This window comes from Pseudopipra pipra, chromosome 14 (genome assembly GCF_036250125.1).
Source record: "Pseudopipra pipra isolate bDixPip1 chromosome 14, bDixPip1.hap1, whole genome shotgun sequence".
Taxonomy (NCBI): Eukaryota; Metazoa; Chordata; class Aves; order Passeriformes; family Pipridae; genus Pseudopipra; species Pseudopipra pipra.
Genome location: NC_087562.1, coordinates 16,782,083 through 16,809,353, shown reverse-complemented (window position 1 = coordinate 16,809,353; position 27,271 = coordinate 16,782,083). Strand labels below are relative to the sequence as shown.

Below are 27,271 nucleotides of genomic sequence, written 5' to 3'. Positions count from 1 at the left end.
TTTGTATCTCAGTAAGCTGTCACTCTGTAAAGTGAACAATAATCAGATTTGTACTGAATTTTTGACCAGAAAGTGACCTAAAGACAAGCAACTGAGACAGTGGAAAAAACGTTTTGCATATGATTTATGAACCTCAGTAATCCTCAATCTGACCTGAATTCTTTAGTATGGTCCATCAAGTCTTGTTTTTTGTTTAGGGGTGGATTAACAGCCCTTGAAAAACTATGAATTATTCTGTGTTTTCTTGCAATTTTATCTTAATCTTATTTAGCTTTTTATCCTTGACTCACTCTTACAAACATACAAGGCTGCATAAGGACCTGTGGAGGGCTGTGCTCCAACCTCAAATCTTTCTTCCATCCAGCAGAATACTATCAAGACCTGAAAGTATTTTGTTACTTACCACAGGGAAACTGTCCTCCTAATCCAGACAGTATTTGCCTTTAAAGGATAACAGGTTTTGTTAAACCAAGCAGCGTTTTGCAGAGGTATTTGGTAATTATCTCATCTTAGCACTTTGTTTAAATTCCCTGGACCTTTGCAAACTCCCAGCTTGCCTAGCGTTCCCAATGACTGCCTTGTTATTTGTTTAGCAATGATGGATGTGGTGGTTAGGGGTTTTTTTTCCCCTCATTTTCTTTATTGCTCCCACTATTTTGTTTGTTTGTTTTAATGCAATGGGTGTTCTGCAAGACAGATGTTGTACAGACTGAATTGTTTTATTTATTTCCAGGTGTAACATCCTTGGAAAGTGTCCCAGTCTTTGAAACACAACTTGGCAATTTTTAGCAGCTTTGCTGTGGGAATGCCATAGAGAATTGCCTGCTCTGAGTTATTTGTGTTTTGGGCTTTCTTGTACTTTATTAATAATTTCTCTAAGTTCCTAAGTTCACTTGTTTCAGCAGGGAGCTATGTCTCATGTATTTTTACAGTCCATACCTTGGTCTATGTACTATACTTTTGTATTATAATTATAATTTACATTATCCTAGTAGCATTATAGCTATGCCTCAGTGAAATTTTAATTTGATTCGGGTCAGCCCAGTTTGCCTTGGTTATTTAAGGGGTTTTTTTGTTATTTAAGGGTAAGTGAGCAGAGTCTCTGATGTTCTACCTCCTCATTGGCATTCAGTTTTCTGGTTGCTTCTGTGCCTGCCCCTGAATCTTATGCCAGCCTGAGCTTTATAAACCATTTATTTATTTTTGTGCTGCCTTAATGTTGGACATGCAAAGTCTCACCCCGAGTCACTGCCTGCCTCCTTGATATGATGCCTTTGTACTTTGTTTTTTTCATCTACAACCTTTGACATGATGTTTTCTCTTGCTACAATTATTGCTTCTGACCTCGTACACAGGGCATTTTCCATTATCATATTTTTCCTCTACAGTATCAATAGGTCTTCTTTTGCACTCTGTTTGTTTCCTCTCTGTGAATTTGCTTTTGCACTTAAGAGTTTTGGCATATTTTCCCTTGTATTTTCATGTTTTCCCCATGCCCTGCTGGTGAACTTTCCCTGTGCCAACTCACCTCAGTATTTCAGATGGGATGTTGGACCTGTTTAAATCTACAAAGACAGTTACCACAGGTTCCATGAATATTCTCATGTGAGCACCTGAACTTTTCTTCCCTAATACTAATATAGCACAATACATGAAACATTTTCTTCTCTGGTAGCTGGATGAATCAGCTCTGCTCTGCAGCCAGGCATAACTGATGCATGTTGAGAACCTCCCCTCGCAGCTGACACTCCAACATGGCTTTTGCAGAGCCTCTTCTAGGATTTTACACACCCTCCCCAATCTGCTGCTCTTGCTTGACTGCATGATATTATTAAAAGATGTGAGAGCATTTGCCTGTGACAGCTCAGAGGCACAGGAGCTCTTAGTCTGCCTCCTTTTTTCATCCAGATCCACTGCAAATCAGTAATTTTTTCTGAAGGGATCACAATGAATGTGTAATGTCACAACACCCAATCCCTTGCCTTTCCTTGCAACTCAGCTACTATGATGGTGGTAGTTTTTTGGGGGGAGTGTTTTTGGGTTTTGGTTTTTTGGAGTTTTTTGATTGGTTGATTTGGTTTGGTTTTTGGGGTTTTTTTTGGTTGGTTGGCTGGATTTTTTGTTGTTTTGCTTTTGGTTTTGGGGTTTTTTTTTTGTTATTTGTTTGTTTAGGAAGGTTTTTCAGATATTCATTATTTCATATTTCATGGGTCTGCAGGAAATAAGTCATCCCTGATACCAGGTTCCAAGGGTTTTATACAGGAAGAAAGAAAGCCAAGATAATACAACGTTTATTCTCCATTCTTTCTTTCAGATATCCTGTGGAGTTCTTAAATTTTCTAGCCAGAATTCATGCATGAAACATGTATCAGTCTGTTCACCCCTGGATGCTCAATAGGGAAACCGTCTATCATAACAGTGAAGAAATATCACAGTATTTATGTGTAAGAGCTAATATTTAGACTTTATCAAGAATACTAATGCTAGTAAGGAAAGGTCACAGAGATTATGAAGCAAATTTTTTTTTTCTCAAGTAGTAACACTGCAAATTAATATTTATGCCTGTCATGTTCCAAGAGAATTAGGTTTAATTTCCTTTTAAAATAAGAGGTATTTCAGTAAACCCATCTCAGAGTATCCTGGATCTAGATCATTGGAAAATATAGGCACCAATTTGTAATGCATTTACTTTAGCTTCTCTCCATATAGTTTGGATTAAGTGTCTTTTCCAATATTGGAAAACCTAATTGATAATATCCATCTTTTATTCAGCTGTACTGTTTATGATAGAGTTCAAAAACAATTATATCACAACATTTTATATCTTTGCTTGCATTTATCAATAATCTGCAAGAGTCAGAGAGCAAATCTCTGTCATGCTGGACAAATATAGAAACCTTTTCAGAATCATCCTCTTTATTTCCTTCCCCTGTGCAAGGTAAACAGATGAAAAACCTTCTTAGTCAGTGTTTGACAAGATAGAAAGAAGAGAATCAGTGTGACAGTTCAGTGTGGAGCACCTTGGCCCCAGCTTGGGGAGTTACTTGTGTTCTGTCATTTGGGCTACACATGAGCTTTCTAAATAATCTAAAATAAACTGTGCAGTATTCTCTTCACAGAACTGTTGCTAGATGGGGGATTTTTCTTTACTTAGGCAAACAATATAATACATTTAGATAAAAGCATGGTCAAAAATGCAGATTTTAGGCCTGGACCCACAAATATAGAAGATTGTTAGTGAAACTTCTGGAAGTCATTAGGAATATTGCCATCAGCTACAAGGGAGATGGAATTCCAGTGCCTTTGTCACACAAAGGTATTGCCCTGATTGACCTCATTGACTGAATTTATCATTCAGTACAACAGAATCATTGGAATTAATGAGGCAGCAGATACATAATTGCGAGAAGGTCAAGAAAAGGAAAGACAGATGTGTGCTAACCTTTTCTAAGCTTTCTATTCACATGTTACAGTCTTTTCAATTGTCTTGATTAAGAAATGCCTCCTGTTCTGCTGGTAAAAATGGGATTATATCTTGCATTTGTTTGTGATCAGCAGCACTATTTCTAAGATGTTCACACATTAATAGAAAGCGGGGTTTAGGTTTTAAGAGAACTTTAGGAGGTTTGGGAATTTAGGATGAGTATCTGTTCCTCTTTCAGTGGAGTGGATCCCAGGGTTTTTTTCATTTACTTATACCGGTTTTATATTAGTGGTAATGCCAAAGTTTTCTTTAGATTTGTCATTATAAAGTACAGGAAAGGAATTTGGTATCTCTTTTCAAAAACTATAAAAATAGTGCAAAGTTTGGGAAAAGGGCCAGACCTGTAGCTAAGGACCTGTCAGCATCAGTTGGATTTCTCCTTGTCTTTTTAAATATGACAGAATTCTAACCTGTGAAAGAGCTGTAGAAATTCTGAAACAAAATCATTTAATATGTCTCCTTCTGTCACCCAGGCTAATGAAAAAGCTGGTAAATCTAGACCTTCCCTAATGAATACTTCCTTAGTTTGTTCTTAAAAGATTTCCATGAAGGGGATTTTCTGGACTCTCTGGATAACGTGTTTCAATGCTTAACTGCTCTTAACAGTTACCATAGTTCTCCTATATCTAACTTAAAAATTTTTGAGGGTTGAAAACTAAACCCATTTCTTCTTTTCTAAGGTTCAGTTTAGATAGAGAGTGACCAGTCACCATCTTCTTTATAATAACCTCATTTTTGAAGACATTTATTGTGTCCTCCATCTTTTCTGGTTCAGACAAATCCAATTATTTTAACCTTTTAAGATAAGTAATATTTTCTAAGATTTTAGTAATTTTTGTTGCTGTGCTCAGAAGTCTTTTTAATTTGGCTGCATGTCTCCTGGAGTGAAGGTCAGCTCTTCTACATGAGGATTCCTAAAGCCTATAAAGAGCAATAGTTATCTCGCTGGTGTTCTGGAGGAGTGTCTCTTAATTACATCCCTTATTTAGATTTGTCTTCCTTTTCTAACCCAAAATATTACTTTGGTTAGCCAGAAACAGTTTGTGGCCTGTTCTACCCTCAGTCACTTAATCCCCAGTTTTGTAATCCCAAGTTTATTTGGCCTCCCTCAGCAGAATCCTTTGTACTTCTCTGTACTGAATTTCATCTTACTGATTTCAGACTGTCTCTCCAGTTTAGTTAAGGCCAAAATCACTATGAATTCTGATCCTGTTGTCCAAAACACTCATCATCACCCACAATGTGCAGTGTTCTTTATCTTCCTTTGCACCAGTGTGTCAATTAACACACTGAATTGTGTTAGACATGGAGCAAATCCTTGGGAGATCACCAGTCCTCAGGACTGGACAGTTGCTTGCTGATATCTCCACACTGAGAGTGGTTTTTCCACCCTTTGTACACTCATCTAACCGTTTCCTAATGCAGTACCTTGTTTTTCTTAAGAAAGGGGCATATTGGGCAACCTAATTAAAACAATTTTAATTTTAATTTTAATTTTAATTGTTAAAAAAAATTTTGTCAGAAAAGACAAAAAGTTCCAGTAGTAGGTTCAGGAAAAAGTGCAATTTTCAGTCCTTTTAAGTCCCCAGCAATCTCTGATGGTGCTTGCTGATGAAAGAATTTAAAACCACCAACCCCAATAAGGTTTGGAACTGTTCTGTTTTCTCAAGTATAACTTGAATGGGATTTTTTTTACTTTGCAACACTAACTGTATGGTCTATGCTCTGGACTATTAAAGTGAGCTCTGTTTCATTTATGTCCCATTTAATAGCCCTGCAGCTGGGACTGTAATTAATTTCTTTTCCCTTCTTCAGGCTACACATACTTCCAGAAAGTCCTGAAAAATAATCATCAATTAGTAAAGAATTGAGGGGTTTGAGTAAATTAATCAAAATAAATTGAATCCATTGCATCTATTAAATACATATATATCCAATTAATTATTTCCAAATTTTTCTAGGAAAAGCTATTAACTATTTTAAATAATTTGCACAACGTGCTTTGAGTGACATCTTTTCATTTAACACACCACTGTTTCTTCATTTGGCTTCTGTCCTGCAGAGTTCTGCCTTGTTTGCTGTTTGACTGTGGCCAACTAAGCTGTTTCTAAACTAATTGAAATAACTAACCGGCTACAGTTGTAATTTAAGTTGCATAAACCCCCCCTTTTTTTTTTTTTTATCTGCAAAAATAAGGATGTCTGTGATGTGAAATTTTTTATTGGCTTGTTTGTTTTCAAATAGCTGAAAGTAGGATGACAAGAGACATGACAGTGACTGGGGTGATGTGATTTAATGCAGAGATCCAGGCATCTGAAACTATGGGAAATGATGGCACAAGTTTCTCATTAATTTTAACTTGCAGTGGTGTATCAGAAGGAACTGAGGGCTAAGGGAGAAAATGGAAAATATTTGCATGACAAGAAAGCATCTTTTATATCTGTTTGTATTTTTACAACTCCCTGAGGATTTCCCTGGGAGAGCTTGGTTTCTAGGAGGAATTGCTGCTGTAGGTTGTTGCTGACCTTGAAAAGGGCGATTAATATGTGCCAGTGGAGTCAAGAAAAGACAGTTGCCCCTCAGGTCCCTCTGACCCCCTGCATGAGCCTGTCTCGATTTGGAAGTCCCAGAGTAACACAACTTAGTGGCTTTGAGACCAGAACTGTCTCTCTTCATACCTCTTCATGTAGACAAACTCCCAGATTCTGTCTGTGCTGTGGTTCTTAGTCTGTAAATTATGAAGGAACATTAGTGCCTCAGCCTCACCTTGTTGCTGTGAGAATAGAAGAACTGGCTGGTTGGAATATTCATCAAACCCACGAGGGGACCACAAAAAGGCTTTCTGAACCCACCTCTGGGGGGCTTAAGGAAGCAGAGAGCTACCTGTATTCTCAAGTAAAGGAATTTGCTGTGGAGCTTTGTCTGGCTGGACAGTGTAATGAGAAGATGGCAGCCCCAGCATGTGGGATGTACAGCTGGGTGATGGGATTCTTATCTCTGGCACCGTAAGACTATAAAGGATTGAGATCAGCTGCAGCAATCGAGTGCAAAAATATCACAGAAAACAATATCAGTGTGCTGCTTTGTGTCCTGAGTGAAGGGAAATCTTGCTTTTCAGATGTCTAAAGCTGAGCAGAGTATTTATAAGTGCAGCTGTTCAACATTCCCAATTCCTAATGCTTTGTACTAGGGCAAGATTTAGAACCTCTTTTTTCTTTCTTTCCCGAGTTTTTGATCATATTTTTAAATTTGTTTGCTCTAACATCTTATTTTCTATACCCTTTCCTATGCTTTTTCAGGCCTATCAGGTTAAAAACATTTTCTTCCATTTCTGAGATTTTTTTTCTTCTGGACTCAGGGTTTTTCCAGAGCTCTGACACCCTCAGAAGAATTCCTATGCTGGGTTGTATGTGAGAGGGGACTCCTGGCACCAAGGGGACTTTTGCTCCCCTGCCATCACCATCATCAGCCAGCCCATTGCAGGTCCTCTAGGCTGGCTGACAGGCTGCTCTGACCTCCCTTCTCCCATCCCAACTCTACACAATGCTCAGGTACAAAAAGGTCCCATGTGTTAGCAGGGACAGTTATTGCCTGTTGGTTTCATTTTTGCATGGATTTTCTGCAAGATTTTCCCCAATATACTTGATTTCAGTGCAAATCTGAATTGAATTTCTTCTGAAGCTTAAAAAACCATGATTTTTCTGCCCTTCCACCACTCCACCTTTACACACACAAAGGCACACACACAAAGGCACACACTCTCATCCCAGTCTACCCTTCAGCTTTCTTGCAGCATCAGGAACCAAAGCACTTTCTCTCCATGAGAACACAAGCTGGAGTTGCTTCACCTTCTACATCATTCACTCTCTTCTCACAAGACTCCTGCTTTTGTGTTGCAGCCCCAGGATGTTGGAATATTCTGACTCTAGCCCTGAGTATGCAGGTGATTATTCACTGCTGTTTATGGAAAGGGCTGGAGGACATAGCAGTAGTTAGGAAGGGAACCTCTGCTTTAAGCTGATTTAAGGTGATTTAAACTGCAAATTAAATAGACTAGACAGGGGAAAAATGCTGCTTTTCCTATTTTACTAGGGTGAAGAGGGATTAAGGGCTGACTTTTTTATAGACAGTTGGAGACTTAAGGAGTCAAGTGGCTGCTGTGGTGCCAAGAGGGATTTCCAAATGTATAAAGATGTCCATTTCCTACCTGAAGCACTCACACCTCTATTTGTTTCTTTAGGTGTGTGAGCAGCTTTGAAACTTGGCTTTTTTAAGGTACTTGCTTGAAGCCACACACACATTCTGGGACAGCCCACAGACCTGAATTCAGATCGTACATATCCTTGTCCTCAATCTTAACACAGGATCTGTTCTCTTGAAAAACAGTAGAATTCACTGAAATATCTCAATTTACTTAAACCTTTCTGGATGTAGCACCTCAGTTTATTTGTCTCTGCAGTTATAGCCTGTTATGTCAGGAAATGCCTTACACATTTGCAAGATAAATGTCAAGGATTTCTATTTCCTTCCTCAACTCTCCTTTTCTTGATGATTTACTTATAAAAAAGCAAAAATAAATTACTGAGTTTTATATTTTTTTCCTGGAACTCACAAGATTTGTGGTCATTTAATCCCTCCTGGGACGAAGCTTCCTAGTGTGTCTTTCCATTCTGATAAATATTTTTCAGGTAGAAAGCAATATATTTGGATGAATAAAGAATCTCAGGGAGAGCAAAGGAAAGCCATTAGCAGCTGTGGATAAATCTCCTTCTCCTACAGGTTTTCTATTATACAGTGGGCACTTCCTCAGCACACCATGGGCAGAAAACATGATTTTAAGTGCCATTAAATGCTGCACAGTAAATATCTCCAGTGCATTACAAGCATCAAATGTAGCCCATGGGAGAAGGCACTGAGTTTAATACCCAGATCTTTACTTGCTCTGTATTCCCTCCCATGTTTCCCCTTGGACAATGTTCTGCACTAAACCATCTGAGCAACTCCCATTAAGGAAGATATTGAGAAAGAGCCACAAGTTTGTCATGTGCTTGCTTTGTGCTCTCCTCTCATCAAGTAAAGTGTCATATTTTGATAATTTCCTCTATATTTTTCATTTATTTCATTTATTTTTTCACCTGCTGTTTCATGGTTTTGATTTGGGCTGGTTTTTATCTGGAGATGGTGAGATCCAGGACCTGTACAGGCAAATGCTTTGTAGCACATTGGGATTCTTGTTGCAGGTTTTCTTAAGGATTTCATGCTCTCTACTGCAGCTGTACTTTCATATTTAGCTGGAACACCACCATTCTCTTTCATTCATCTTCTATATTGCAAACAGAAAGGATGAAATGGGAGATAATTAGGCTATCTCAATAATTCTGAGCAGTGAAAGCTATGGAAGGAAGAACTGTGATTGTTCTTATCCAAGAGGAACAAAAAATAAGCAAGAACAAAGATCTGTAAGAAAACAATAAACAGGCAACTCTTAAAGATCTGGGCTGGGCTCCTTGGTTCCTTTGGGCTCTGGAAGCAGAGGATAAGCCCAGCACTGGGCTCTTTGGCCCTATAAGGAGTTTATCAACCCTGTGGCAAAGCCACCAGAATGGGAGTTGGAGCAGAGGCTCAGCTGGCAGAGTTTGCAGCCTGACAACTGCACCCACCATCAGGCTCAGTTCCTGTCAACATCCAGGTGGGGCACTGAGATGTCAAAGGAGCAGAGACAACACCTGCTTCCCACTGTCACTCTGGGGGAAGTGACCTCCAGAAGGACAGAGGGGCTGTAACTCCTTTGGCCAAGAGAAATAAAGCTCAGCCAGACCTTAATGCAGTGAGATGGCACAAAGCAGGGGGAGAAAACAAACAGTGGTGCTCAAGAACAAGACTGGAGTGCTCAAGAGGGAATAAAAAAAAAAGGTATCAATAAATTTGTGTAGCAAAGACAGAAAATCTTAGATGATCATAGAATTCTAATCTGAACAACGCTGTTGCTTGAATACCTGTCAAAAAAAGGGAGAAGTATGCAGTTCAGGTGCTATTCCCAAAGGTCTGAGAAAGTTGAAGGAGATTTCACAGAAAATGTGAGTTTAACTCCAAACTAGAAATCGACCACTTTTAAAATTCCCCTGAGAAACTAAGTAATGTAGAAACTGCAGTGAAAAAAAACCACTGCTCTTTTGAGATTTTAGAGAGCTGGGAAAATTACATATTTTTAAATATTTCTTTATAAATAACACATAAATCAGGTTTCAAAATGTGACTTACAAATGCAGAAACATACCTGAAATCTACTATATAGTCTCTGCATTTGAGAGCTGGTGTTCCACGTAGGACAACTGGAGTTGTATTGTTGGCATATCAAGATAGTTGATATTGGCTACTGATATTATCCTATACTGCAAAGACAGCTTCTGATCTCAGTTATATGTTCTTCATTGCAAATACCTGCTGCCCTCCTGCTTCCACCACAGCAGATGAAGGATAACCAGGATGACAGACTTACACCAGCATAAGGAGGAGAAAATCAGACTCAGGGCCATAGTAAGAAAAGAAGTTATTAGTGATTTAACACTGAATCATCATCTCTCTCTCTTTGATTCTTTTCTTTTGGATGGGTTATAGTTATGTCCTGCATTAATATTTTTGCTTAGTTTACTAGGAAATGCAAATGAAAATAAAAAAAATTTCAATTACCTTGAGTTTTTTCTTCATCTACCAGCTGAATGTATATACCTCAGAAACTAATATAACTCTTTGATGGGAATTGCTTATTTTCTGTTGACAGCTTTTTAGTGAAAAAGATAGAAATCAGATTGAATTTCGACAGTGAGAAATTGAGAGCTTGTTCTACCAGCAGGAGTCTCAAGGCCTCTAATTTTACCTCTGCGAGCAAAGATGAACCAAGAATATCAGCAACCTACTTTCCTGCTGCAGAAAGAAAGCACAGCATCCTAAAAGTCAATCCAAAAGACAATCTGAAACTGAGATTTCTCTAAACTTCAGTGATTTTTACCTTGGTTTAAATATGGCAATATATAAACACAGCACTGAACTTTATCCTTGGGGACCCAGCAGTGTGGTACATGGAAGTGAAATAAAGCACATTTTGTCTTTGGTCACAGGGGTGGGGTTCAGGTGTTGCACTCCCCCATGATCCCAAATCCCAGTCAGGCATCAGTCTTGCCACCCCATGGCACTGGGGGCAGGGCTTTGGTGCTTGTAGGGAATTTCTCCTGGCTCTCTCTGTCCCTGATGAGGCCTTAAGGTCATTTATATCAGATGAATGTTTCAATTAAGTGTCCATATGAACACTGCTATTGACTCCAGCTCCATAGAATTAGAATGAGATCATTAAAATACAAATATCAAAATACTTTGTCTTCTTTCCAGTGCATGGCAGCATTTTTCTGCTTTGTCCATTTACGTGTTCCATTCTGTGTAATCCAACATTGCTTTTTGTCCCTGCAATATATCATCATAACACTCCTTCCTGTGCAGCAGCATCAGGAACCATATCAGGCTAATTCTTTTCCATCACATCGTATTTTCTTGTGTCCTAATGCTATTATTTCGTGCTCACTTCTTTCCTCGTGGTATTTTTGCTGCATCATCTTTCATCTTTATCATATTGTTTTACTTCCTTTCATCTTGTACTTTTTCTGTCAAATGATTGTGTCACCTCAACAATCAGATACTGGCCTGGCACAGTTGCTTCACCGCATGTTTCCACCTAAAAAACCCCAGGATAATGAAATCTTCACACTGACTTATGATAAAATAATATGATTTCTTCTTGTGATGAAGTGCTAATTTTCTGTTTTAACATAAAATAATGATCCCAAGAGCTGTGTAATCAGGAGAAACATAAGGATTTCTCTTTCTTTCACAATTTCTAGTTTACAGACTTCACTAGAGATTGGCTACTCTTAAAAAAACCTTTCTGTAACTGAGGAGAAAAATTTCCAGAATTCTCCAGAAGTGGGTGAGTTATACAAAGCTGAACCCAACAAAGAACTGTGGCTCCTACAGTTGGGCCTCCCAGGGCATATGGAGGAGATCTAATTCTGGATCATGACTGTGCTTAAATGTAGCTTTGAACAGGCCAACCCTGTCAAAGCCAGGACTGTTGTCACTAAACGAGGTTACTGGGGATTTTTATGTAAGGTACCACAGAAGCTGGCAAATAAACCAGCAAATATTGTGTTGGCAGATTAAAAGGTTACTGCCCTTGGCTGCCTTTCCCACCCTCCTGCAGCAGTATTTTCCCTGCAGTAGAGGAGAGTTGTACCCACGTGTCAGCATGTCATGGTCTTCAGTGAGGGGTCTTACGAGCTGCAGATTCAAGTCAGGCTCATTAGGGAGGCTCCTGACTGCTCCTGTCCTTGATTTTCCTCTGGAAGTATCAGCCCTAAGACAGAGGTGATTGAATTCCCTTAAACGTGCTCCATACCAACCACTGGATTAATTTGCACTAGATATGGATGTCTGTGAACTGCAGCAGCTGAGAAATTAGGCACATTACCTGTTGTGTTGTCTACAAGGTCGGTATTCCCTTGAAGACAGAAGTTGTGAATAATAATTTCCTAAATTCAGCCAATGAATGGTAAGTCAGAGCCTTGTCTGGTTGTGAGGATGTGAGAAGCTGAGTGGACATTGCATGGTCTCCCAGTGTTGTACTGGGGGCATAAACCTTTATTCAGAGGAGCAAAAGGAGCTTAAAGCACCTTTGGAAAGTTTCATCAAGGGTTGCTTGGTACCTACACCCCCTCTGCCCTACTGGGGAGGTACAGGTGCCTCAGAAAGCAGGAGCTGCCCAGCCCTGAGCTCCATGGTACCGCTCCAAACAGATGACAGCAGCAGAAAATTGGGTTCCACATTTACAAACTCAGTACACTAACTTAAATCAAAGTCAGCCTTGTTCTGCAGACAGGTTTTCCCATGTTCTCACACCTCTACTTTTAATTAAAATGCTGACAATCAGGGATAAGGGGAACAAAATACAAAGGTAATCATGTACAGAAAAACATATTTCACCAGAGCATAAGCTATTAGCACTTCCTCGGCTATCTGATCATCTGACAGGCTTAAGGGTAACAGTGATGTGAATTTCAAATCTCCAGCTGCTCCCCGAGGAGCTTCTGTCTCATACAGTTTGTAGTGAAGTGAGACAGTGGAATGCAAAAATGAAGGAAAGGAAAAGACATAATGCAGCAGGATGTATAAAAGTAGGAACAGGGCCAAATGCAGCCCTCTTTTAGTGCTGCTGACTTTGATGCATGCGGTGGCTTATGAACATCTGTCTCAAAATAGCATAATCCCCCACCTGAATCAGGATTTGTCACTTCTGTATGTTTAGCTCTGTAGGACTCAATCCGTTCAGGAAATTAAGCAGATGTCTAATGCTGAACAGATGAGCATTTTCACTCAAGTCAAAACAATTACAATTAGATGTTCACCAGAATCCCTTGCTCAGTTGGGGCTGAGTGGGATAGCTTGTTTCAGGTTATCAAAGGCCTGACTGCATTGCGGGCTGTTCTTTTTCAACAAGACACTCTGAGCTGGCCATGGGCTTCTCTCAGGTCACGTTTTTTCATCCCTCACCTGTGTATGACTGATTTCACCTCAGTCAGTCAAGTTCTCTGTGGCTGATCTGACCAGTCCAGTCACCACATATGGGCAGCACTTAAGAGCTCACGTGCCCAGTTGCTTTCCATCACCTCTCTTGTTCTCTCACAAGAGTAAAAAAGATGATTTTATGCCTAGGAAAGTTGCAGCCTAAAAATGACACGAGAGCTAACAGAAGGGTTCTGATTGTTGGAAGAAAACAGTATTGGAAATGATACTTCCCAGCATGGCAGGCAGCTGGCTCAGTGCTCTGCAGCCTGCCTCCAGTCAGCTTTACAGAGGCTTTGGGAAAGGGAAGGTCCTAAAGAGGAAGGATGATACAATTTCCTATGGTGTATTTACAGCAAGCTACCTACCCAGTGTGAGGGCAGCAAGAATTCCTTCAGTAACAGGATTCAGCACAATTTTTGGGTTTTATTTCACTGGAAGGTTCTCACATCCAGCCCAAGGACGTGGTGCTTGCATCACCCAGAGAGTACGACAGACTAGAACGAGCACAGGTCAAACATAATTGCAGTTCTCATGTTTGCTCTCTGCCCTCATGTCAGCAGTTAACTAGGATTTTCTCCATGTGGAAACAATCTCCATATCTTTACTCCTGAAAAAATTGAAACAATATATGAATCCCATCTTTTTTCCTTTTTTTTTTTTCTTGGAGTATCTGCAAGTTATTTGCCTTTATTACAATTGTAGAGGTAACCTGATCACTGCAAACAGACACGTTCAGGATATTATAACTGGCTTTGCTCTGTTCCTGGTTAATGTGCAAATTTGAGCATACTTCTGACTCTTGACCTGAATGTTTGCCACTGAATTTGTTGCATATGGTTAGATATATGTTCTGCTGTATATGTCTTTTGCTCACCAAATATGAGAAGTAAACTTCTTGCAACATTCTGTACTTCTTTCCTTGCCTGACTCCCATCCCAAGCTTTTTTCTTGCATACAAAGACCCACTGACTCTTGTAAATTGTGCTTTGAGCTCTGCTAGGTTCCAGTGGCACCTGCCACTCTGTGTTCCCTCTTTGCACATCTCTATCACATCTTGATTTGCAAAGAATACATATGGTTGAAATAAAGGCAAAAGGTGTTTTTCTTACGCTTGTCCTTTCGTGATGCCACTTGTCCAGTGCCAAATGGGAAAGCACAAGAGGTTGTTAGGTTGGCTCTAAAGCTCTTTTTTTATATGCATCATTTTTCATGCTCTGAGGTTTAGGACCTGTCTTTAGAAGGAGGGTGGATGGGATGAACTCTTTAAAAAGGCTGGTATATCAAATGATATTTATCATAAAATATCTCAGGTTTATGTCATTTATAGCTGTAATTTAATTATACCTAATATGTTTCCCTAATTGTGTGATATTGACTATTTTATAGGAATCAGAATGAGCCTTTTGATCATTTGTGGGTACAGCTTCACTAATAGGCATAAATCAAAATGTCTTAGATCAACTTTGTACCCCTAAGGCATAATGTAAATGATGAAGGGATGGGACTTCATTTTGTCATGTTCTCTTCAAATATCAAGTTATATTAAAGAAAACACTTTTCTCAATCACAGGTGCACATACGAAGAGTGAGTGACAACTTGATGTCATCTCTTTGATAAGTCGACTCCCTTGGCATTTTTAGATGTACTTTCATAAATGAGCTTCAATTTGTCTTGCAAGGTGCAGAGCTGTATCTCTCTGGCTGCAAAGCTGTATTTAAAAACGTGCTTACTACTCCATAATTCACAAAGGATGGGGAAGGTAAAGGAAAAACAAATATTCTTCATGTATTTTGCTAGAGACCAATAAGGAAATGTGCATATTTGTTCCTAAAAGCCAAAGCACTACAGGGAGGGAGGCAAATGTGAAGTCTGTGCTGTTCCACCACCAATCTGGCAATTTGTTATATGATGTTTTTACATGAGGGGATGATTCTCCAATACCAAAATCTCTCTGCCTGCCAAAAGAAAGGCAAGTAGAGAACATTTATAAGCTCAAGCAAGTCTTTTGTACAGCAGGGACATGCTTGGACAAGCACAGACACGTGCATAGTTTGAGACAAATATAGAACCTGCATTTTATTTGCACACCAAATATGTCAAAATCTTATCCCTTTGTTAAAAAAAATGTGAGGTTTTTTGATAGTGTAAGGATAGGACCATCTTTTAACACTAAGGGAAGGTCATATAAGTAATGCAACATATTAGATATGTTTGCATATGTATGTTATATATTGCATATATAATATATGGTCTAGTGGAAGGTGTCCCTGCCCATGGCAGGGGGTGGAACAAAATGAGCTTTAAGGTCCCTTCCAACCCAAACCATTCAGTGATTCTGTGATTCTGACATGAGTAATGCAACAAGTCAGATCTCCATCCGATATAAATTGTCATCTTCTTCCATTTGACATATTTTAAGACTTTTACAGTTTTACATCCACTGAGAATCTGCCCCATTCAGCTTTTGAAATGACCAAATACAGCAGCTTCTCTGGCATCCATGGAGTCAGACCCATCATTTCTCAGTCACTCCAATCTGACAGCAGTTATTGCTTCCTTGAATTTTAATCTGACATTTAACCTACCTGGAAATGCATTGCCTCATTTACTTTTCGTGCTCTCCCCCCCCTCCATTTACTTCTAAATAACCTTTTTCTTTAGATGATTTTCATGAAATTGCCACTAAAAAGAGCCCCGTTTGAGCTGCCTCATTTGAAAACTGTGAGATAGTGCAAGACATCTGAAGATGTCATTGTAACACATGAAAAGCACTTCAGCTCGCACATAAACACTATCAAATAGAATTTGAACTGAAGTTATAAGCTAGGCTGAAATGATATTTTGTTAATAATTGTCAAATATTCCACAAATAGCACAATCCTAAATAGCACTATTCTGAGCAATGAGAGCACCACGTAACATGCTGAATTTTTAAACAGAGCTGAACAGAATATAGAATTTCTATTTGGGAAGTGTGGACATCTTGAAGTTCAATTTTGTTCAGAAATGGAACAAATATCTTTCCGACAAAAGGAAAATTCTAAATAGCTGCTTCAAAAAAGCAATGTGCAATTCAAACTCAAAGTTTAGGTTTAAAATTGTCTTTATTTTTTATTATTTCGATGTCAGAGTCTGGTTAAAGAAATGACAGTGAATGGGAGAATTTGCTAAGAACAAAAGCATCATCAGAGACTTTGCTGATTTCTTTATCAGTACAATAGAGAAGGAGCTGTTTTCTATATTCTTATGTAAAATACAGCATCACATTTTTTACTACTGACAGATCATGAAATTATGTGAATAAAAATGCAGAATATTTTAAATTAAATTTTAATGTTGAAATAAATACACAATTTTGATAAAACCAGTTGAAGTTTTCATAAGAAGTTTTAATGAGAAATTCTTAATAAGACGTAAAAATAAGCAAAGCTCTATTTCACTGATATTGTCATAAAAGTTTATTTTGTTGGAAATAAATTAAACCAGCTCTTTTGCTTATAATCTAAGGATACATTTATATTCAATCTCTGTCAAGCAGGCAGTGCATTGCTCTTACAATATCCACTGTCTTCTTTGGTAAGTGTTTCACTCAGTAATCCGGCTTCTAAAATTATGATTTGTGCTCTGATGTTAACCATGGATACAACCATGGTCAAACCTCCTCCTCCCAGAGCCCTGCTGAGTTATGGGGAGACAGTTCCACCTCCAAAGACCTTGAAGCCCCAGAGGGAAATACATAAAATACAGAAAGTATGGAAAGAGAGGGAGGGAAATAAGGACCGTAAGGGTAAAACAAACCAGATGACCCCACTCCTTGCCCTGTACCATTTCTAGACACCCATGTTAACTCTTAATCCCTTTTTGCAAATTACTTGGTTTTTAAAAAGTCACTTGATTCCCTGCACAGGCAAGAAAATTGTCTCTTCTGTGGGTTAACAAGACCTACAGTGCACCCTTATGGAAGAAAACATGCCACCAGGTGAAGGTTGGTCCTGTACACGTGACGTGTCTCTGGTCTAACAGTGAAAGGCAGTAACAAGAAGGATGCAGTTCCTTTTTGGTCCACCTAAAAATAAAAGACAGATGCCTTAAGAGTTATTCATCAAGAATAAGGAGGAGAGAAAGTAAAGACCTGACAAAAATCTTGGGAAGGTCTCTGTTTCCCCAGCCTGCTCCTGATAAGGACTGTGTCCCGTCCCTGCACACTGGCACAGAGCACTGGCACTCTCCTGGCTCAGGGCTAAGCTCCCAGACACAGCAGAGCCATTTCCTCAGTGAACTGTCACTAAAGATTCTTTTCTTGGCTTTCTTTCTTTTCATGATAGCCCAAATTGAATGCTTGCCTTGCCTTGTATCTGTCATGTTAGCTTTTTAGATAGTACATGCTATACTCAATACTCCAGTGGGCTGCTGTCCTTCTGTAGGAGCTTGCCAGGCTTATCAAGTGCCTCTAATGGTGGTGGCCTGAGGGAAAACAGTACACAGTTTGCTTTTACATTTCTTCTCCACTTAAAAATATGGGAGATATTAATAGTACAAAGAACTGTTCCCCACTGCTTTGATCTCTACAGCACTGCTGCTCTTTCAGCCTCCATGTCACTACTGATGCCATGTTATATTACTATTTTCATTATTCCAGCCCACAGTCCATATTCTTTTCCCATCTTGCTGTCTGCTTTAACCCCAGCTGTAACCGGCCTTCCCCAGAGGAGAAAGGGGAGTGAGAGGATTGGATGTTCTGCAGCAGCATCCCCTGAGAGTTGTTAGTGATTGAGGGGCTGTATCAAATCTCCTGGGACTCTTGAGAAGATTTATTTTCAAAGATAGTTGTTGATCAAAAAAAAAAAAAAAGGCATGAACTACTGCTGTCCCCCCTGGAATAACCTCAAAGGAGATGTGCCTCAGGGACATGTACTCCCTCTGTGCTCCTCCTTTGCTTCAGGGCAGCAGTAATTTGCTGTAAACCAAAGGCAGCAACAAATTCCACCACCCTGATGGCAGGTCAGTTTGCTGCCCATCATGTGAGACGGAAGGGAAAGCACAGCAATAACTCCTGTGGCTTCTCAGGGAACGCAGGAGGAGCAGCACACCATAAAACCCATCTCATATTCCTGTGTTCCACACGGCTGACATTTGAGGTGAAGGGGGAGAAATCTTAATTTCATTTGTCCCTGACTCAGCATGGAGTGAAAGTCATTACTGAGTTTGAAACTTCCCATTTTGGTGACAGGTTACTAGAAGATCTGGGAATGGTTTTCTGTTTTCTTATATAAAGACACATCCAGGAAGAGGACATAGACCTGATTTGAATTTATTCTGTTACTATATGATTAGCACTAATTCAAATACTGTAAAAAGCATTATAAGAGAGTGTTTTGATTTAGAAGTGCTTAACAATTTACAGTAAATCACAAACTAAGCCATGAAGCTGCAATTCTTTGTAGGTGTGTGTGCCCATGCACACAGACTCACACCATTTGCAAACTATGAGATACTGGCATTAGACACACCATGCAAAGTCAGTTATAAAGAAAAGTAGGTTCCTCTTCTTAATTAAATAAACCCATAAATAAATAGAAGACAGCAGCACTACAACAGGCAAACTGTTCTTCAGCTCCTGAATAAGACATTCAGTGGGAAAGAACTGACAAATACAGCACAATATTTCTTCTCATTAAAAAATGCATTTTATATACAATTGATAAGGAAAATTAACTTAAAATTTTTATCTCATACTCTATGGAAAGCTGTGCTTGCTTTCTGAGCAAACCAGCAATAGTGCCTAGAGAACAGAGCACTCAGTTGGGTGCAGCAGCCTGGTTTTGCCCTGGGTTTTGTTTCTGTCCTGGGTTTTGGATATGATCAGGTTATCAGCTGGTGATTGTATCTCCACCACAAAGCCTTCAAAGGTCCATCTTTAAATCGCATTACAGCTAGATGAAATCATGATTATTATGCAAGGAAATACATTTTTCATTGTCTGTTGTGCATGTTTTCACACGTACATTAAAGAGGGAAAACCAAGTTGTTTGCCAATGTCTGACTCTGCTGAGAAACCTTATCTAGGGAAAATGAAGCTGTGTCAGACAGGTGAAGGACTCTCCCAAGCTATTAATTCACTTTGAATAATTCATTAGCTAACACTCTTAAACTCTGATAGTTCCAGGTAAATCCCAGAGAGGGGTTTTGTGGTCCCTCAGCCTTGCTCCTCATCAAATGCATTAAGTTTTACATAATAAGAGGATGCGTGAATGTTTTTAAAGAGATATTTATTCTGGAACCTGTAATTAGTGCACAGTGTCTAATTGTGTGATAGAAGTGACTGTGTATGGTAATAGAGGGCACTCTGCATGGACTGACAGCACAAACCCAGGCGTGGTTTCTCTTGATAAGTGACTTACTGTGTCTTCTTCCATCTGAAAGTGTCCTGTAGGTTTTACTCAGCACTCAGACCCCTGAAGTTTAATGCAGTATAAAGGAAAAGTCTTTTCTCAGCCGTGTGCTCCAGTACATCAGTGGACAGTGAAGAGTCAGGGCCTTACCTGATGTAAACTGGTGTGTATTCACTGAAATCAATTAATTCACAGCCACTGTGAGCCAGGTGTTAGCAAAAGTCTCACTGAGTTACAATGAAGGAGGATCAGTCTTTCAAAACGCAAAAGAGATGTGAATACAAAATTTACCTTTGAAATTCTCAGAATGTGCTGCAAACAGGTTGCCCAAAAGCGCCCTCTCCCTCTAACATTATTTCAGGAAAAGTGAATAGGCTGCAGTCACTATTTTTCCCATCTTCTTATTGAACCTAAAATGGTCACTGAATTAAACTTTAACAAATAGATCTTTTTAAAACTAAATTAATAAACTTCCTTATTTCTCCACTATCTAAGTTCATAGCCTTTACTTAATGATGATGCACTTGATTAAATAAAATGAAAGAAAAATGGAAGTTCTTTCAGACATTAAAATTAATAATGAGTTTAGACTTAATCCAAAAGCAATTTAACTTTAAACATTCATATGAAATTAAATGAGCCATTGAATTTGCTATATAAGCAAGCATTAATCTTATCAATCTATGAAGACTGGAATGTTATACAGTGACCCATTAATTTCAAAGTCTAATACAAGGTCTGTTTAATGCCTTTAGTCTATTAAAAAGTGTGATCCTACAATATAACTGCTTTTCCATAAACGTTTAAACCCCAATTCATCCTGCTGCTGCTTTGATCATTTGATAATCTGTTCTGACAAGATTATAGTTCCAAAAAAATCCCCAAATACATAATTTCTTTGCATCTGCATTTGCTCCAAGTTTGAACTTCAACACCAACAAAGGATTTATTAGAAAATATAGGGATTTGAACAGTTGGTGTTTGTTGTAATAAATGTTCAACAAAAAAATAGATTTTCCTTTATCAGGTGCTATTTAGACTAACAACCTTACCTGTATTCTGAACTCTATCTTTTCCAATGCAGTAGAGAGCTGTGACAAAAAAAAATAAAAAACACCACTGCTCATTCAAAACATCTCTACAAGAAAAAGGAAGATTTTTGTTATGACTGCTGCCTTTGGTGTGTTTTGTTTCTGTTCATAGTAGACATGTTGACTATAGTGCCTTATGCAAGCAGGGAGAAAGACCAGAAAGTTTGCTTTCAAGGTTTCTTTACCAACAGTGCAAGTCATGGTGATTTGCAAAATTAAAATTAAAAAAAAAAAAACCCAACAACAAATCTTTTTTGAAAACTGCCCTTTTTAGTTAATGAGATGATTCAATATCAGAATTTAATGGCATGACATCTTAGCTCCTGCCATGGAAGGTCATGGTTTGAAATTTCTGTTTCTAATCAGTAGTTGCTCCCACAAAAACCAATCAAAGGGAAAGGTTGATATTTAAATATGTTTATGTTACTAAACAGGTGTTCCAGTTTGACATACTATACCTAATTCTACCTCATTTTCACAAATCTAAGGTCAATGAGAAATTATGCTTCTTAAAATAAGACAGAAACAGTTCCAGTGTGATTGTTAAATGTAAAGAATAATAAGTAGTTTGATGAATGCTCTGTTCCTGGAGCATGCACTCTAGAAATGCCTGCAAAATGCAACCAGCTTTTTCTGTGTAGGAGTATATTTTCTTTGTCTGTAACACCTTCCTTGACTTACATCTGCTTGCAGAAGCCTGAAATATGGATATAGTAGTACTGTATCCTTGTATAAATAAATGACTGCTATTAACTTTTAAGAGTCTCCACATTTTGGCCCTGTGCACTAATTAGGAATGCAAGGCTATCGATGGGGAGGCATGAACATAATGCTCACAGGCCATTATGGTCGGCAATATGTCAATTTATTATTTAAATCAGTTAACTTTTATACAGTTTAGTTTGTTTAGGGCACATGCTTATAATAAGATGATTGGATAGCTCAGTCTGTGCACGCGTCTCATGTTCCCAGTTCATTGGACCTGATGTTCTGTCCACGCGATCTGAAATCATCCTTGGCATAGAAACCTCTTTCTAATTAATCTGCTTTTAGAGTTTTACTAAATTTGCAGGTGTTTCATTATCTTCAGTTTCTCAAGGTTTTCTTTCTATAAACATATTATGTTCTCAAACCTTATAATTAGACACACAGCTAACAAGTATAAGCATCACATATTTTCACACAGTCTATAAATATAAACAATACACACTTGCCACTTCCATGGCAAGCAAGGCCTACAGAGTGCAGGAAAAAATGTTCACAGAAATCTCTGTGTCCGGCAACAATTCCCCAGTTCTGCTTTGAACAGTTTTTTACTGCATTCCTGCAACATTCTTCATCATACCTATAACATATTACCAAACACAATTACATATAATAATACCACTACCATTAACAAACTTAACAACCTGTTGATCTCAATGTTTGTGCTCTTAACTCTGTGCTTAAAGATGTTTCTAAATATAGGACTTATTCTTGAAAGCTTTTATTCAATCTAAAAACACTTCTGCAAATGGAACTCCACTCAACTTAGGGTTATGTGTCTTCTGTTTTTATTTAAGGTGTTTGTGTCAAAGCTGTTTGTGTCTTTGTTCATATATTCACACACATACTTGCATACGCTTTCATTCATTCACTTTCACACGGTGGCCACCATCATCCAAACATATTTCACACAAACATACTTTTGAATTTCATGTCACTGTGTTTTATGAACTAAAAAACCATAATTATTCTCTAGTACCTTATAATGTCAAAGTTTCTCAACCAAACAGATAAAATTAACCAGATAGATAAACTTTCTTTTACCAATACCTAGTGAGTAATCCAAAGGTCATACAATACATTATACTTAAATTCTTACTCTCTATAATTTATATACCTCTTAACTTCTTATATACCTCTTAACTTCTAAAATTATATGCCTTAAAAGTATTGAAAAATTGTACTTCAATAATATTGAAGAGACTGTTAGCTACAACAACTTCTGGTGTCACAGTCACCTGCAGAAGCAACATCAACCTTGTTCTAAAGAACCAGCTTCTTACCAAGGCTTCATCCATCATGCAGATAACACCTGTGTGCAAAAACTTCAACACATAAAACACTTTTGCAGGTCAGTAGAGGAGAACTGATATCCTTCTTTCCCCCTTTTCGCTTTGCAAAAGTGTGTTAAGAATTACTTAATACCTTTGTGCTAATAACAAAAATCTATAACAGTTCTATTTCATAACAGAGTATGCTAATACTATCTATATCTTCTAAAAATTCTGATAAAATTATAGGTTAACATGTTCAAAAATTCTACTTTCATATTCTCATCTGGGTCAGGATGGGTATTAATTACATGATGCAACCGATAAATTTCCCAAATGGTTTTGTTAGCTCCTGTCGTACTGTAGTAAAAGATGGAAACTAGCCAATTGACAAGGAGCATAAAAACTAAGCTCTAATATTTCTTCTAAGGGTCTAAGAACTTCAAAGTTTTCTCAAATAGTTAAAGATCATTACAAACTAAAAAAATCTAAAATACTGCAGTGCAAGGAAGAGTACAGACTCTTACAGACTTCAGTGTTTCTAGTTTATATAAGCATTCTTGCTACTAGAATCTCAGATAAAGTTTGAAGAGTTAAGAGAAAAAAAAGAAAGGTCATTATTATTGAAGATAATACTTATTCTTAAAATGCTGTAACACAATTGTAGTATAACCTGATCTCAACCCATACTGAATAATTATAGATTTAGCTTCTTTTAGCATCTTCTAATTTAATGCTTAATAACTTCTATTGTCTCCTGCATCTGTTATAACTGGGAATGTGTTAGGAAGTAACAACTAAACTTTTTATTATAGCATTTCACAGAATCTCTTTTCATCTCTACTCCAGACTTTTCACTTTCACCAGCCCCTGATCTTTCAAACAGCAGACTTACAGATCTTACTAACACGGTCCCACCCTCCTCCCCCCTCCCTAAAATAGAGCTTGAGGAGGTGGTGGAAGCGACAGAAAAGGGCTTGGGGGAACCTGCCTGCATGGGGGTACAGGGAGCTGACAAGAGGGCTTTTCTCGCTTTAACTTCTGTTCTGCCACAGATGTCTGCAAAACTTTTCTTGCAGCTGCACTCTGGTCTTTGAGTCTCTCTGTCTGTTCTCGTAGTTCGATGTCGAATCGGGAACGGAGGGGGGGGCTGACGGCAGCAGCGACAGACAGGGCTGCACGGGAGCGGGCTGGTTCGTGGTTCCTTCCCCCCTCCCCGTTCCTTCTCACCGAGACTGTCTCTTGCCGGGTCGGCGGGGGGGGGGGGGCGATGGTTGTTCTCGGCGGCTCGGGGTCGGCGTCACGCGGTGATGATGTCGTCAGGCTGCAACGGTGGTCGCGGCGGCGGCGGCGGCGGCGAGCGTGTTCGTAGACGGGCGAGCGGCGTCGGGCGCGGCTTTAGGCGGCGGAGCGGCAGCAACTTTAGCAGCAGCGGCGGGAAAAGGGGCGGCGGGCGGGGTGGTGGAGAGCTCGCCGTGAGGGAAGGCGCAGCTGGCAGTAGCCTCCCGAATGCCCTGCACTTTGGAATTCTCCGGGGCTAAGGATGAACTGCTGTTGGGGCCGCTGGCTGACGGTCGGGCAGAAGCCTGCACTTTGAAACTCGCCGGCAGCACGGTCGTTAACATAATGAATAAAAGTTGATAAAATGACTCGCTTTCTTTGCTTTCAGTTTCGCTGCTTGCTAACGCAGCATAGGCTAAAGCTGTATCTTGCCTCTCAGTCCTTAAAATTGCTCTGTTTCAGTCAGCAGCTGCCACAATGTAAAATAACGAGCTGCTTCGTCAAGTCTTTTTGTGATTTTTTCCCCTAACAGTTCCTTAATAGCATCCCAAATGGATACCTCAAAGGCAGCTTTAACTCTGGGGATTAGTAACTCCTTAAGAGCTTTTTCATCATAATTAGAATCTCTCTCAGAGAGAATAAAATAAAGGAGCGTTTACACTGCCTCTTTCTGCAGACCCCGATTCTCCTTTCTTCAGCCGACTCACCTGATCAGGGCAAGATTTCTTTTTCACCATGCGCATGGCTTTGTTCGTAGCGCCGGGGGTCACGCCACCTGTAAACGGCTGCTTCTCCCACGTCCTTCTATTCGCCTTACGTCCCTCAGAACTCGACGAAGAGGAAGTCCCTGTATTACGGGCACCATTTATCGATGGGGAGGCATGAACATAATGCTCACAGGCCATTATGGTCGGCAATATGTCAATTTATTATTTAAATCAGTTAACTTTTATACAGTTTAGTTTGTTTAGGGCACATGCTTATAATAAGATGATTGGATAGCTCAGTCTGTGCACGCGTCTCATGTTCCCAGTTCATTGGACCTGATGTTCTGTCCACGCGATCTGAAATCATCCTTGGCATAGAAACCTCTTTCTAATTAATCTGCTTTTAGAGTTTTACTAAATTTGCAGGTGTTTCATTATCTTCAGTTTCTCAAGGTTTTCTTTCTATAAACATATTATGTTCTCAAACCTTATAATTAGACACACAGCTAACAAGTATAAGCATCACATATTTTCACACAGTCTATAAGTATAAACAATACACGCTTGCCACTTCCATGGCAAGCAAGGCCTACAGAGTGCAGGAAAAAATGTTCACAGAAATCTCTGTGTCCGGCAACACAAGGCTATGAGCAGATTACTTGTGTAAACTCATGGAGCTCATTGGAGCATTTCCCAATTTACACTGGAGACTGCATTAAAATCTGACCTGCTAAATGGTAATATATTCCTTCTCAAATACATTGCCGTGCATTAAGAACAGAGGGATCCTATTCCAAGGGCCAGAAGGACAAAATAAAAGGCTGGTACAGTATTTTTTGTTACAGGACAACGGTTTGAGTAAGAGGAAATACTGAACTCAAGAGATTACTCAAGCAGAAGCTGAATCCAGGTAATTACACATTTAATACAAAATCACTGATTTTCCTAAGGGTGTTGGTGTCAGGATGTTACCAGAAAGTGGCAAGAGGTTGGGAAACTTCTGAGTCTCTTGGCTATTGCCCATTTGCTCTCATCCTCTGTCTTTCCTCTTGGAATCTTATCCTCAGTTATGCTGGAAGGTATTTGGAGTGCAACCAGCTGAGGCAGTACAGCACACAGAGCTGCAGCTGTGTCCAAGAGGGTCTGTTGGCTCTGGTATCTAAAAGGTGCAATATCAAGAACTGATTGCTCAGAAAATACCTAAGGTATTTTTTAAGTGTTTATTGAAAGTATTTTTTTTTTTAAATTTTATTGGGAAGTGCATTTTTCTCATACCTAAAGGCTGTGAAAGATCGTTAATTTTGTTGAATTTTAATTTTGGGAACAACAGGGGCATGGGCTGATGAAGCACTTTTTGATTAGCCCAGCTTTTATATTTTCTAACAATATTATTATTTTTTCCTTTCAAATGAGGTCTTCATTTCTATTTTGTATTCTGCACTAAAGTGCAGTTGCAACCAAATGAAGCATTTTGATTTTTGTCAAAATAAAATCTGTCAGTAGCTGGCCCAAGACAGTATTTTGGTTTGTTACGGTTGGAATCTTCTTTCATGGAGATTTTTGAAGTGATAGGATTTGCTTCCTGATGGGCATGAAAACAGTTTTGAAATTACAAATTCTTTAGAAAAATGAAAATGCCATTCTTGTCACAGATCTGGTGCCTTTTAAATTGTTCCCTGTTCACTTGCCACATGATAAAAATAGGATGTTGAGAACATTTGCCACAAGTCAGTGCTAAACGTTGAGCAGATTTCCTTCATGCAGTTCTGCTTCAATTAATACTGTACCCTGATATGGACTGGCTGAATTAATCTTCAGCATGTAAATCTAGGCATGAGCATCACCATCAGCAGTCAGAACTGTCATCACTGGTTTAGAGTAATTAAAAGCCTGACAAAGAATCAAATTTCAAAAAAACCCCACAACATACTCCACCTTGGTTATGTTTGTCTTCTTAACAACTCTAATCTAAAAGGCCATATCTCAGTTCTGGGTTTGTTTCAGGCATTTGGATAGAAGTTCTTGCCTCAGCCCCTCAGCAAAATACAGGTCACCAGATAAAGGTCTTATTCTCCATTTCATTTTGACTGCTGTATGCAAAAAGTATTAACAGGTTGTGTAAGCAACAGGTGATCTGCTGCAACCAGGTGAAAAGGGAAAAAGAAATCTTACCTTTGGATTCAGCCTGCAAAATGCTCTTGGTCTAGAGCTTCTGCCTCACACAGCAAGTTTCCAAAAGAAGTTCCAGACCTGTGTGTTCAGTCCCATCTGTCTAATAAAGGCTGGTATTCCTGCAGCTGGAATACAATACTTGTTCTGCAGTGTTCACTCACGTGCCTTAAAAATGACTCTTTGGCAGGAACAGATTGAACCAGCAAGCCTATGAAATGAAACCTGTTTTCTGGAGGGATTGTGCAAAATACCAGTTGGAATTTGCCTGAGGCATTGAACTGGTTCTTTTACATATGAAAGAACTATAAACATACTAAAACCCCACTGCTTTGTCATGTTCCCTTACTCTTTCAGCTCCCAGATAACTGAATGTAGTTCAAACAGTACATCTCTCAGGATTGTAACCCTGCAGCTTTTACTATTCATTTATTTATTATTTGTCAGCTTCTTCTGCTTTAGGGGTGGATAAGTTTTCACTTATTTTTTTGTATCCTT

At 39.0% G+C, this 27,271-nt stretch overlaps 1 long non-coding RNA gene across 1 annotated transcript; it reads right to left on the bottom strand.

The window, feature by feature from the left end:
* Positions 1 to 16,531: 16,531 nt before the first annotated feature.
* LOC135422211 (uncharacterized) lies at positions 16,532 to 27,011 on the bottom strand. The gene is made up of 2 exons (XR_010434373.1): positions 26,777 to 27,011; positions 16,532 to 20,627 (listed from the first exon to the last, which is right to left on the bottom strand). It is a non-coding gene; the product is annotated as an uncharacterized LOC135422211 (long non-coding RNA).
* Between the last annotated feature and the right edge of the window lie 260 nt (positions 27,012 to 27,271).